The sequence below is a fragment of the Microcebus murinus genome, chromosome 11, assembly GCF_040939455.1.
Source record: "Microcebus murinus isolate Inina chromosome 11, M.murinus_Inina_mat1.0, whole genome shotgun sequence".
In the NCBI taxonomy this organism is placed as follows: domain Eukaryota; kingdom Metazoa; phylum Chordata; class Mammalia; order Primates; family Cheirogaleidae; genus Microcebus; species Microcebus murinus.
The window spans coordinates 99,193,643-99,208,049 of NC_134114.1; positions in this window are offsets into that span (position 1 = coordinate 99,193,643).

The window sequence follows — 14,407 nt, forward strand, 5'->3', positions numbered from 1 at the left end:
ATGGCTGCTTGTATCTCAGCTGAGACCTGATGCAAAACCCTTTTTCCTCTGGGGCCCACACAAACCCAGAAGCCTTTTGTACCACGCAATATTCATGAATATGAAATGTATTGCTTCCAAAACCCTAGGATGTATTGGACTATTTTCTTAATAGTAAGAGGCCTAAGAAGCAAAAACTTATCCCTTACTTTGACGAAGATATCCCAACTGGACATTCCTTAGAACTAGACCACTTTACCTCTAAAATCTTTGCTGATATATCAGGCTCTTGAATCTTTGTAGCATTTATCTGCTACCTTCTGAAGTGCGTGTAACAGACAGAGGCACGGCTGCTAACATATTTGCTGTTTTTTGATCCACCTGTTGTTTTAAGCCAAGTTCCCAGTGAGCCACTGTCATCCAGCATGATCCCTCTGGTTTATGCAGGGACCAAACCGGTAAACTGGTTGGAAATAAGACAGAGACTACCACCCCTGCAACATTTAAGTCTTCGAGAGTGGTGCAAATCTCTGCCATTCTTCCTGGGATGTAATACTACTTTCAATTTTGATGTCTAACTTAGCCTGAGGAAGCAGAATCCAAGGACTTCTATTTGTATTTTCCTTTTGTAGTTGATCTTACTCTATAGGTGAAAAACTGATATATAGGTTGTGCTACTTGCATGGTATATTCATTTTTATCATATATTCTAGAACTGGGGAATGACCGCAAGCTGTGTCTGTGAACCCATTTGAGCCACTGTGAGATGCACCTAGGCCAATACTTGCTTTAATTCCTGTTTCTTATTCAATCCTATTCTAAAGGGAAGGATATGATTTACTGTAGGTCCCAGCACATTAAAATAAGCCTTTGATTCAACAGTCTTAAAAAGCTTTGAGTATTCTCTTTCCTTGAGTGAAAAGCCACATAGTTTCCTTAGGTGAATGGGAAATTACTACTGTATATAATCACCCAAGTATTGCAGTATCTTTCTTCATAGGGACCCAGTTGCTTCTGCAGTCAAAAAGGGGTTATCCTGAGGAAGGGGCAGAAAGAGGAAGAAATGTTGATTGGCCTCCCCAAGCGCTCCTTTGAGGATGTGAAAGTCGGGGAGAGAATTTATGAGAGAGAGAACATAAGAAATGGAGTTCCTACCAAAGATCCAGTTTACCATGATGAGAAGTAGAGGGGAAGGGCAACTTCCCAATTTTAATATTTAAAAGAACTAAAGTCCTTAAGAGAATGTAAAAAAGAGGGGTTCAGAAAGAAAGCGACTTCCATCTAGAAAATATTTTCTCTGGCCTTAGAGAAGGAGAGATGTATGAGAACTGATGAGAATAGTTCTGAAACAGAGTGATTTCTACAACTTCAGTTTTGTCAGGATAATGAGAAAGCCATTGGGCTTTAAGAGACCTGGTGGCTGGGAATGAGGAGCATTTCAGTGGATAATTGCATGGTTCTTTGCTGGGAAATCAAATGAAGCAATGACTATTTCAGAGACTGTTGCATGTCAGGTAACCCAACACCTGCCTCTCTCCAAGTGTTTTTAGCACATTCTCAAGAACTTAGACCTGATGTCCAGGGAAATGGTAGGCGAAAGAGGCCAAAATTGCCTGAAATGAAGTGTTGCTGTTTTGTCTTTTAAAATGGAAATTAGATTAATTGTGGTTATAACTAAAATTTAAATTGCTTCCAGGATAGCTTTAAATTCTTAGCATAAGAAAAATGACAAAAACAAATCTCTGCAGGTAGCTACTCAAAGGATCATCAATCTATTAAATATTATGCTTCTTGGGGACTTCTAGTATGATGTACAACTGAGATCTCTTAGGATTGACAGATATTCTGCCTCTTTCTTTCTGTTTGTAAATTAGGGCTTGAATAGGAGGAACAGCCAAGAGATGTCATCAGCCTCAGCATGCATGACGGGTGAGGACACAGGACCAGGGCAGGGAGGGTCACGCTGACACAGACTGGGAATGCAGCTAAGCAGCTAGCTCATTCACTGTTTCGATGTGGCTCTTCTTTGTGCTGTTTCTTGAAAGTACTATTACCTATAACTAGATGTCTGAGTCCAAAATGCCATTTTTTTCTACCAACATAGGTTTTATAAATTGTCAATAACATAATGGAAAATTGAAACAAAGTCTCTATACATTAAGAGGTTCAGTATTCAGACTAGATATTATGCCGGAGCCAGCCGGCGACGTGCGGCACCTGGAGTTAGGGGGCGAGGCTGAGAAATGAAGAGACAACAAACAGATGGGGATGGGAGGACGGAGTCCTTGCTGACTGCCGCACCGCGTTTATTTCAGTTGCTGTATTTATACAGATAAGAACAAAGGAGGCGCGAAATGCATTGGAATAGGTGGTGCATGTCTTCATTAAACCAGAAAACAAAACAGTTCTTGTTTCTTTCACCCTTATGTCATTTTGACAGCCCTTTCCCTTGCTTAAGCAGTTTTCTAATCTACAACTTAACTTTTTTCTGATATCAAAAAAGCTACAAATACTCAACTATGATCACTCAGACAGTTCAAGGAAAAGAGCACCCAAGCGTAATTAACAATTCTGAGAAAGGAGTGTGCAGTGCCTGGAGGGGGGGGCTATAAGCTATGAGGGCTGTGTGCACAGGATGACTTCAGGGACCTTCTGTAACTGCTACTGCTATCTCCAGCACCCTCCGTGAGCTAGAAGAAAGGCCAAGAATGTCAGAGCTCTGAGTTAAGGCGCCAGGTGCTGTGTCTCAAGGACCCCAGTGTTCCGGGCAGCAACTGCACTTTAACTCTCCCGTGTTCGGGACAGCTCCCGACAATATTATATTCTCATACAAACAAGCTAAAAACGTTGAGGATGACACACGAAAGCTTATGCCAAAGAGGCAATAATGTAATGAGTAAATCCCTGGCTGACTGAGTTTGGCAAACAAAAAGACAATTATTTTCTGATGTTATCATAGAAACCCAGTAAGGGAGAAATATGAACTAATTGGTTTAATCAAAGATAAAGATGAAACCTATGTCTATAAATCCTGCATTAGTCAAATATTTAGGTGATTAATAAGCAACAAAATCTGTTAAGCTTAAAAAGGAAGTCTATTCTAAAGTATGAAGTATATTTTAGAAAGAAACAAACAAACCCATGAATCTGTTTAGCCTACTGCAGTACAAACACAGTTTCAGAGAGTAAGCACTTAACAAATCTTGTCCATATGACAGTACAACAAATCAAACCCCTTCTTTGGGGTTTTGCAGTTCTCCTTTCTGGCACCACAAGATGCTCTAGGCTCACCTTCTATATTACTTGCCCCAGTCCTAGCTTCGGCCATTCCTGTTTCCTGTTAGCAAGGAAAAGGAAGAACCCTTCCCACGCTGCTGCTGCTTCTAGGCCCTGCCAGCTGACAGGGAGGAAATTTGCCTGCTTATATGAACTGTGTGCATGTACACATCTACGAATATCTCAGTATGTAGCTGTCTGCATCTACATTAAGCAAACATGAATTCTTACTTCACTGGGTCCCAACTCCAAGTCATGGCCAGTCGGCTCATTCCAGCGCTCTCACCTTGCTTAGCTCAGCTGCTCTCCGCAGGACGCCCTGGCCCCCGCCTCCCTCCCCCACAGCTGGCAGTTTCCAGGGCAGAGGAAACATGAATGACTCTGTAGAAGTGTTTAGCATACTGATATTCAAGTCTTTATTCAAAGTGTGTGATTTTGAGTTAAAGTCATGAGCACCAAATGAAGGCTAGAAGACAAACACTAATTAAAATTGCTAAAGTTACGTAGATCTTTTTGTCAAAAGCACGTTAGTGAATAAGCTTAGACCTATAAATGGAATTTTAATTTCATATTGCTTATATATTGGGTAATTCTGGAAATATTGTCTTTATGTAGGAGAGAAATCATTTTAATATTCTATAAATGATATAGAGAATAGCAATATTGCTTTTGATTATTAATCTGTAGTGATTTTTATGTCTTTAAAATTTTTCTGGCCAAATAATGGCATCTGTCTACTGGCCCACACTGCAGATAAGTAAGCTTAACATGTGGCAACATATTTTCTTTTATTATAATAAATGAATTCTGAAAATTAAATTCATTGCCACCTTGACTTTGCTGCATCTCGTGTCTAGTCATTATGACTTCCTATTTAAAACTCTCATAAGTTCTTTTAACTTATAAACTTCATAAGTGAAATGAAACTGGAGTCAGGATCACTGTGTTCTGTTTTATCGCAGCTTTGCCTTTCTACTAGCAGAGTGGCCTTGGCAAACCACCTCTCTAAGCCTTATTTTCTTCATCTGTAAAACAAAGATTATAAATCTACCTTACAGAAATATTATAAGGATGAAATGAGCAAGAAATATGAAAGCCTTGAATACACTCAATTGAAAAAATGTTTGTCACATCTCTCTACAGAAAATAAAAATCATGTGTAGCCTTCATTTTGCGAAAACAGAGATGCCCATTTTTCTAACCTTAGGACTGTATTGTGCAGCATCATTTCTATTGAATCAACAAATGGGCATATTAATTTATAAAAATGGTATTTAAATTTATAGCCATTTACTAATTCAGATAATAATTGAATTTATGAGAGTGCAAATGACAAAAGATAAATTTACTTTCCCATAGAAATGTGTTTTTAGAGAAAGGTAACATTCCTAAAGAGATAGATTACCAAACTTTATTAATCAAGACATGATAACAACTCTCATAATAAATTATATTCCTATGTATTATTCATCACAAAGCCAACTAAAGTGTATATCAATCAATCATTAAGTTCATGCAGGAATGAACAGCATACATTATATTCATTTGCTTTTATTTAGTAGACTCCAAGGAGTTGGCAAAGGCTTAGAGGAGGAGCCTGAGAAGGAATGAGTTGGGCATATGTCTAGAAAAGACTACTCAGAGCTCCACGCTGAGGCAATCGTCCACTGGAGTGTGACTGGCACGATGCAGGGGCGGCAACCTCTAAGGAAAAAATGTACATGATGAAAGCCAATATGTTTAATTTCCTATGCCTATCTTAAATGGTGGTGGTGATGACGATGATTTTACCCTCTTCCATTCATAAGGAACACTAAGGTTTGTGTAATTTACTTTGGCTCAAATGGTACAACTGGTTGGTGTTGGTATTCCCTTCACCAACGACTTGTTAATAACGGCCATGAGCCTCATATTCTGGTTAATGAGGCACAAGGGCAGGGTTTCTGGGGAGTTCTGGGAGAGTCCTTCCTTACATTTATAGGAGCACAATGGAAGTCAGCCCCTCCAGCCAGATGTGAGGAGGAGGCATGCTGGCCTAATGTTGATGACAGCCACGTCACAGTTGTGAAGGTGGGAGTGGGGGTCGGGCTAAGGACAATCTAGAGAAGTGCGAGTTGAAGTTGAGAGCATTGCAAAGAAATGAAGCAAAATCTGATTGGACCACTCCTGCAATTCATTCCTCATTTGGACTTCTAGTTGTGGGAGGCGATAAAGTCCCTTTCCTTTGAGTAGGGTTCCTGTCACCAGTTACTGCGAGCGTCATTATGCGCTTGCCGTCTACTAAAACACATCAGGGACTTTCAGGAGACCAGCTAAGTTGGTTCATATGTCAGTCAAACACAGTGCCTGACAGAATTAGCAGCAGTATTAAGACATAACCAGGAGGAAAGAGAATAAAATTAGAAGTAGTCACTGTTGTAAAGAAATCATTTAATATGAACAAATTGTGCCAAACATTAACCTATGTAAATGGGACTTTAAAAGATGAATTAAATAGGTTTCAAGCACCAGAACAGATTGTGTGAGTAAGAGTGTCTTTATATTGCTTTGTTGTTCTCTGGGTATCAGTGGTTGGCTGCTATGTGTCAAGCACTCACTATCTGCTGAGATCAGCCTGTGTGGCCCAAGTAAGTATGCCCAGGTGGCCATTTTCAGACAGTTCCCTTTCTCTTTGGTAGTGATGGCCAACCGAGACCAATATAGTAGTGCCCTCTTATCTGCAGCCGATACGTTCAAGACCCCCAGTGAATGCCTGAAACCTCAGACAGTACCAAGCCCTATACTGTATGCTGTGATTTTTCTATACACATATACCTATGACAAAGTTTAATTTATAAGTTAAGCACAGTAAGAGATTAACAACAATAACTAATAATGAAATGTAATAATTAAAACACACTGTAATAGAAGTTACGTGAACGTGAGCTCTCTCTCAAAGTATCTTATTGTACTGTATTCACCATTCCTGCAATGGTGTGAGCGGATACATTGCTACATGATGAGATGAAGTGAGGTGAATGGTGTAGCCACTGTGACAGTGTTAGGCTACGATTGACCCTGCAGTGATACATCAGGACAGTCAGCTGATCTGGGCGATCCTAGATCATCCGGCCATGCCGATGTCAGTGGTTGGATGTCAGGAGCAGTGTCAATGGTTGGGGATCCTTGATTTTTTTTGCTGAAAAATTTGGAAGAACATTGTCATCGAAAGTTGTTGGTCTCTTTCTTTTTAGCTCACCAAAGTGTTGCTGCAGAAGTTGTAATCATTTGGTGATCATATGGTGACTTTAATATTCTATTCCATCAAAGTATCATGTTCCATTATATTGTCCTTCAATGTCTGTGCAACCATAAACACTTTGGCAAATTTTGGTAATGTCTACATTGCTTATTCTGCTTCAGTTCCTCCTCCTCCTCCATATTTCTCTTCCTCTGAAGATGACTCAAATTCTTCCAAGTTCTCATTTGTTAACAGTTCTCCATGACCTTCACCTTGTTTTTCCACTTCTTCATCAGCCATGTGGGCAAATCCTTCTCCATTTATCTTGTTGTATGAATGATTTCCCTAATTTCTCTATCAATCTGCAGAAAGCCTTTAAAATCATTTGTGACTTCATAAGTTCTTCAAGTAGGCATTTATAGTTTCTGGTTTTAATTCAGCCATTGCAACTTTGATGAATGGTTTTGCAACAGTAATAGCAAATGATTTCCAGCCCTACTTCATGCCCAGATTGGAGTCTGCCTCCACGGCTGATTGAAGGCAATCAAATTCCAGGTGGGTAAGTATAACCTTGACAAACCAAATGATGCTTTAGTCACTGGACTGAAGTAATAAGGTAGTATTTTGAGATAAAAATACAACCTAAATGTTTTCATTTTCACGGCAAAGAGATTCAGGATGGCCAGGTCCATTGTCTGTTATTAATAGCACTTTAAATTCCAACCCTTCCTCTTCCAGATGTTTTTTCACTTCTGAGATAAAGCATGGTTGGAGCCATTCCATAACAAAATGACTGTCACCCACTGTTTCTGATTATATTGCTGAACATGGCAGATAACTTTTGGTTTTGTTTTTTGAGAGCATGTGGGTTCTTCATTCCGAATCCCACATCTGATTTGATGGCGTGCCCTGCGGCATTGCCACATGGTGCCAGAATTCACCTGTCCTTCCATGCTTGGTGCCTGGTGTCTGCCTCCTTTGCACTTTGTCACCATAGGTTCTATTAGGCATCTTCTTCCAGAAGAGCCCCATTTCATCACCAGAAAACTTGCTATGGATATTTTCCTTTCTTCTTAATAAACTTCTTCAATCCTGCCAGAAATCTGGCAGCAGCTTCTTTATCAGCAGTTGAAGCCCCTCCAGTAATTTTTCCTGTGTATTTTGCAGTTCAAACCTCTTCCTGTATCTGTATCTCTACCTTGCATTCAATGACTTGGTATCATTCATTTCAGGGACCCCTTGCTGAAGTCCTTGTATAGGCTCAATGTTTTCTGGAACAACAGGTTGCTATCAATCAGAATACTTTTTCTTTTTTGTTCATGTTTTCCACCCACAAATTTAATGCCTTTTTCATCTCAACTAAGCATTTAACACACACCACAACTGTACTTTTGCCATCTGAGGTGAGACAGCAAAACCAGCATGAATTTCTTTTCCCTCTTTCACAATTTCATGGATAGAAGACTTGTTCTTACCATAGGTTTTAGCAGCATCAGCATATGATTTTTTTCTTTCCTTATCAAGTTGATAACTGTCACCTTTTCACTAAAGGAAGCACTTTATGGCTTCTCTGTGGCATCTCTGAGTTGTCTGCATCACTACTCTTGTGCCTTGGGGTCATTATGAAGTAAAATAAGCGTTATTTGAACACAAGAGCTGCAATACCGCAATGGTTGATCTGACACTTGTGATGGCTACTCCGTGACTAAGGGGCTGGGGCTTCTACACTGGACATGCTGGACAAAGGGATACATCACAGCCCTGGGGGCAGCACAAGATTTCATGACACTACGCAGAACAGCATGCAATTGAAAACCGATGAATTGTTTATTTCTGGAATTTTCCATTTATTTTCAGACTACAGTTGACCTCAGGTAACTGAAACCCAGGAAAGCAAAACTGAGAATAAGGGGGGACTACTGTATGCTTTCTGTTCTGTTAGTATACAGTTCCCTTCATAGACTTCATTCTCCTTAGAATGAAGCAGATTCATTACTTACACCAGGAGAATATGACACCTTCATAGCTAGTGCCTAAATTCTTTTCCTGTGACTGTATAGAATAGTATTTAAAGTATGCTTTGAAAGATACAGTTATCTAGCAAAAACTCTGGTATTACCTTCACAACAATCCAAAAATATAAGTTTAATAGAGAGAGTGAGAGAGAGAATTCCCTCTCATAGTATTTGGTAGCATCTGAGGTTTAGGATTGAAAGTCTTCAGTAAGGAGAGAGGCTGAGGAGGAGGAGTTCCCCCTTTGTGTGTACTTTTTCCCCGAGGTAAAATTTTTCAACTATCCTGTAACTTGACAACAAGCATTAAGTGTGAGTGAATTATTTTTCGGCCCAATACATTTCATTCCTCATAACATCTAAAAAATATAAATTTTAACTTATGTTCAAGAAAAATTTCAATAAATAAAATTTCATACACACAAAAGAACTGGTTAATTAGTATTTTTCTCACTCTCTCACCTGTGTAGATAAGTTTCTATTCTAACTGGAATTATACTCTTGGACACTATTCTTTCTTAAGTATATATATTTTTGCTTCACAGCTCACCTAATTTCAAGAATTCTGCATAAAGAGCCGCCCTCATATTCACTCCCACACTCGTTCGGCCTTTCTTTGTTGTATGAGTCTAAGGCTAAGATGGCACACTCGATCCCACCCACAGTTACCCGGGGGAGGGCGCTCCGCCGCCGCAACAGGCGTGCTTCAGCTCACGGTGGCCGCAGTCACGCGCACACAGTCATCCTTCAGCTCACGGTGACCGCAGTCACGCGCACACAGTCGTCCTTCAGCTCACGGTGACCGCGGTCACGCGCACACAGGCGTCCTTCAGCTCACGGTGACCGCAGTCTCCCGCACACAGGCGTCCTTCAGCTCACTGTGACCGCGGTCACGCAAACACAGGCGTCCTTCAGCTCACGGTGACCGCAGTCACGCGCACACAGGTGTCCTTCAGCTCACGGTGACCGCAGTCACGCGCACACAGACGTCCTTCAGCTCACGGTGACCGCAGTCACGCGCACACAGGCGTCCTTCAGCTCACGGCCGTGGTCACGCGCACACAGTCGTCCTTCAGCTCACGGTGACCGCGGTCACACACACACAGGCGTCCTTCAGCTCACGGTGACCGCGGTCACACACACACAGGCGTCCTTCAGCTCACGGTGACCGCAGTCACGCGCACACAGGCGTCCTTCAGCTCACGGCCGTGGTCACGCGCACACAGTCGTCCTTCAGCTCACGGTGACCGCGGTCACACACACACAGGCGTCCTTCAGCTCACGGTGACCGCGGTCACACACACACAGGCGTCCTTCAGCTCACGGTGACCGCGGTCACGCGCACACAGGCGTCCTTCAGCTCACGGTGACCGCGGTCACGCGCACACAGTCGTCCTTCAGCTCACGGTGACCGCGGTCACGCGCACACAGGCGTCCTTCAGCTCACGGTGACCGCGGTCACGCGCACACAGGCGTCCTTCAGCTCACGGTGACCGCGGTCACGCGCACACAGTCGTCCTTCAGCTCACGGTGACCGCGGTCACGCGCACACAGGCGTCCTTCAGCTCACGGTGACCGCGGTCACGCGCACACAGGCGTCCTTCAGCTCACGGTGACCGCGGTCACGCACACAGGCGTCCTTCAGCTCACGGTGACCGCAGTCACGCGCACACAGTCGTCCTTCAGCTCACGGTGACCGCGGTCACGCGCACACAGGCGTCCTTCAGCTCACGGTGACCGCGGTCACGCGCACACAGGCGTCCTTCAGCTCACGGTGACCGCGGTCACGCGCACACAGTCGTCCTTCAGCTCACGGTGACCGCGGTCACGCGCACACAGGCGTCCTTCAGCTCACGGTGACCGCGGTCACGCGCACACAGGCGTCCTTCAGCTCACGGTGACCGCGGTCACGCACACAGGCGTCCTTCAGCTCACGGTGACCGCAGTCACGCGCACACAGGCGTCCTTCAGCTCACGGTGACCGCGGTCACGCGCACACAGTCGTCCTTCAGCTCACGGTGACCGCGGTCACGCACACAGGCGTCCTTCAGCTCACGGTGACCGCAGTCACGCGCACACAGGCGTCCTTCAGCTCACGGTGACCGCAGTCACGCGCACACAGGCGTCCTTCAGCTCACGGTGACCGCAGTCACGCGCACACAGGCGTCCTTCAGCTCACGGTGACCGCACTCACGCGCACACAGGCGTCCTTCAGCTCACTGTGACCGCGGTCACGCAAACACAGGCGTCCTTCAGCTCACGGTGACCGCAGTCACGCGCACACAGGTGTCCTTCAGCTCACGGTGACCGCAGTCACGCGCACACAGACGTCCTTCAGCTCACGGTGACCGCGGTCACACACACACAGGCGTCCTTCAGCTCACGGTGACCGCAGTCACGCGCACACAGGCGTCCTTCAGCTCACGGCCGTGGTCACGCGCACACAGTCGTCCTTCAGCTCACGGTGACCGCGGTCACACACACACAGGCGTCCTTCAGCTCACGGTGACCGCGGTCACACACACACAGGCGTCCTTCAGCTCATGGTGACCGCGGTCACACGCACACAGGCGTCCTTCAGCTCACGGTGACCGCGGTCACGCGCACACAGTCGTCCTTCAGCTCACGGTGACCGCGGTCACGCGCACACAGGCGTCCTTCAGCTCACGGTGACCAAAGTCACGCGCACGCAGTCATCCTTCAGCTCACGGCCGCAGTCACGCGCACACAGGCGTCCTTCAGCTCACGGTGACCGCGGTCACGCACACAGGCGTCCTTCAGCTCACGGTGACCGCAGTCACGCGCACACAGGCGTCCTTCAGCTCACGGTGACCGCGGTCACGCGCACACAGTCGTCCTTCAGCTCACGGTGACCGCGGTCACGCACACAGGCGTCCTTCAGCTCACGGTGACCGCAGTCACGCGCACACAGGCGTCCTTCAGCTCACGGTGACCGCACTCACGCGCACACAGTCGTCCTTCAGCTCACGGTGACCGCAGTCACGCGCACACAGGCGTCCTTCAGCTCACGGTGACCGCAGTCACGCGCACACAGGCGTCCTTCAGCTCACGGTGACCAAAGTCACGTGCACACAGTCATCCTTCAGCTCACGGCCGCAGTCACGCGCACACAGTCGTCCTTCAGCTCACGGTGACCGCAGTCACGCGCACACAGGCGTCCTTCAGCTCACGGTGACCGCACTCACGCGCACACAGGCGTCCTTCCGCTCACGGTGACCGCACTCACGCGCACACAGTCGTCCTTCAGCTCACGGTGACCGCAGTCACGTGCACACAGGCGTCCTTCAGCTCACGGTGACCGCAGTCACGCACACACAGGCGTCCTTCAGCTCACGGTGACCGCAGTCATGCGCACACAGGCATCCTTCAGCTCACGGCCGCAGTCACGCGCACACAGTCGTCCTTCAGCTCACGGTGACCGCAGTCACGCGCACACAGGCGTCCTTCAGCTCACGGTGACCGCACTCACGCGCACACAGGCGTCCTTCCGCTCACGGTGACCGCACTCACGCGCACACAGTCGTCCTTCAGCTCACGGTGACCGCAGTCACGCGCACACAGACGTCCTTCAGCTCAGGGTTACCGCAGTCACACACACACAGGCGTCCTTCAGCTCACGGTGACTGCAGTCACGCGCACACAGTCGTCCTTCAGCTCACGGTGACCGCCTTCACGCGCACACAGGCGTCCTTCAGCTCACGGTGACCGCCTTCACGCGCACACAGGCGTCCTTCAGCCTACGGTGACTGTAGTCACGCGCACACAGGCGTCCTTCCGCTCATGGCCGCTCCTGTGTTAAGTGCATATATATTTAGGATTGCATATATATAGATATTAGGATTCATCTTCTTGATGAATTTCTCCTTTTATCATTACAGAATGACCATCTTTGTCTTTTTTTTAACTTATTGATTTAAAGTCTATTTTATCTGATAGGAGAATAGCTACACCTGCTTCATTTTGGTGTCCATTCGCATGGATTATTTTTTTCTATTCCTTTTCCTTGAAATCTATGAGAATCCTTGCAAGTTAGATAAGTTTCTTGGATACAGCATATATTTGGTTGTGTTTTTTCATAAACTCAGCCAATCTCCTTAACACAGGAGCTCCCTGATTCATAAAACAAATTCTACTAGATCTAAGCAAAAACATAAACAGCATCGTCACAATTGCTGGGGACTTCAACACTCCACTGACAGAACTGGACAGATCATTGAACCAGAAGATCAACATAGAAACACTAGATTTAAATAGGACTCCAGAATAAATGGATCTAAGCATATATCTACAAAATATTCTACCCCAAAAGTGCAATATACACATTCTTCTCATTAACACATTATATCTTTTAAATAGAGCATTAAGATACTTTGCATTCAATGTTAGTATTGATATGTGATATACTGTTCTGTTTATCATGTTGATTGATACCTAGTTTCTTGGTTTTCTTCTTTGTGTTACTGTTTTATAAGAATTGTGAGCTTTAACTTTCGGGTATTTTTGCCCTGGTGGGTATTGATTGTTCTGATCATGTATAGAGCACTTTTAAGCATTTCCCATATGGCAGGTCTAGTTGTGACAAATTCCCTTAGTGTTTTCTTGTCTGGAAGGACTTTAATTCTCCTTGACTTATGAAACTTAGTTTTGCATGATACAAAATTCTTGACTGGAATATATTCTGTTTAAGAGGACTAACAATGGGACCTAAATCCCTTCTGGCTTGAAAGGTCTCTGCTGAGAGGTCTGCTGTTAATCTGATGGGTTTTCCTTTGTAAGTAACTTGTTGCTTTTGTCTTATGGCTTGGAGGATTTTGTCCTTCACTTTAACTTTGATCAGGCTGATGACTGTATGTCTTGGTGATGTCCTGTTTGCTACGAATCTTCCAGGTGTGCGATGACCATTTTTTATGTGGATATCTAAACCTCTAGCAATACTAGGGAAATTTTCCTCAATTATTCTCTCAAATAGGTTTGCCATGCTTTTTGCTTTTTCTTCTTCACCCTCAGGGATACCTAATATTCTTATATGAGCTCTCTTTTCATAATCCCATATTTCTCACAGTGATTGTTCATCCTTTTCTATATTCTTTACTGACTCTTACTAGAAATACTTGTCTTCAATCTCTGAAGTTTTTTCTTCTGCTTGGTCTAGTCCAGGTGTCCTCAAACTACAGCCCATGGGCCACATGTGGGTGTTTTTGCCCATTTGTTTTTTTACTTCAAAATAAGATATGTGCAGTGTGCATAGGAATTTGTTCATAGTTTTTTTAAAACTATAGTCCAGCCCTCCAACAGTCTGAGGGACAGTGAACTGGCCCCCTGTTTAAAAAGTTTGAGGACCCCTGGTCTAGTCTGTTGTTAAAGCTTTTTGCTATATTCTGAAATTCCCTAGATTACTCCTTCATTTCTTTAAGTTCTATTATCTCTTTTTCTAATGTTCTCTATCTCTTTAGTGAGTTTTTTGTTCATGTGTTGAATTATTTTTTTTTAGTTTATTTGAGATAACTTTCCACCATCTCCTCAATTCCATTCATCTTACTTGCTACCCATAATCTGAACTCCATATCTGTCATTTTAACAATTACATTTGGGTTGGAGTTCATTACTAGAGAGCTATTGTGATCCTTTAAGAGTGTCAATATAGCCTGTTTATTCATGTTTCCAGAGTTTTTGTGCTGGTTCATTCTCATCTGGAACCTCTTTCCTCAGCTCAAAACAAATAGCAGGTATGGTACACCTGTTTTCCTCTGCTGGGACTTCTGTTGCTTGGTGAAGATAGGGATGGGTTCCTGGATGGGTTGTTTGGGTCCTATTCTGGAAGCTTGATCCAGCAGGAGAGGGGTGAATGCCCTGTGAACTTTAACAATGCTGCTATGCTGCATCTCCTCCATTCCCTTAT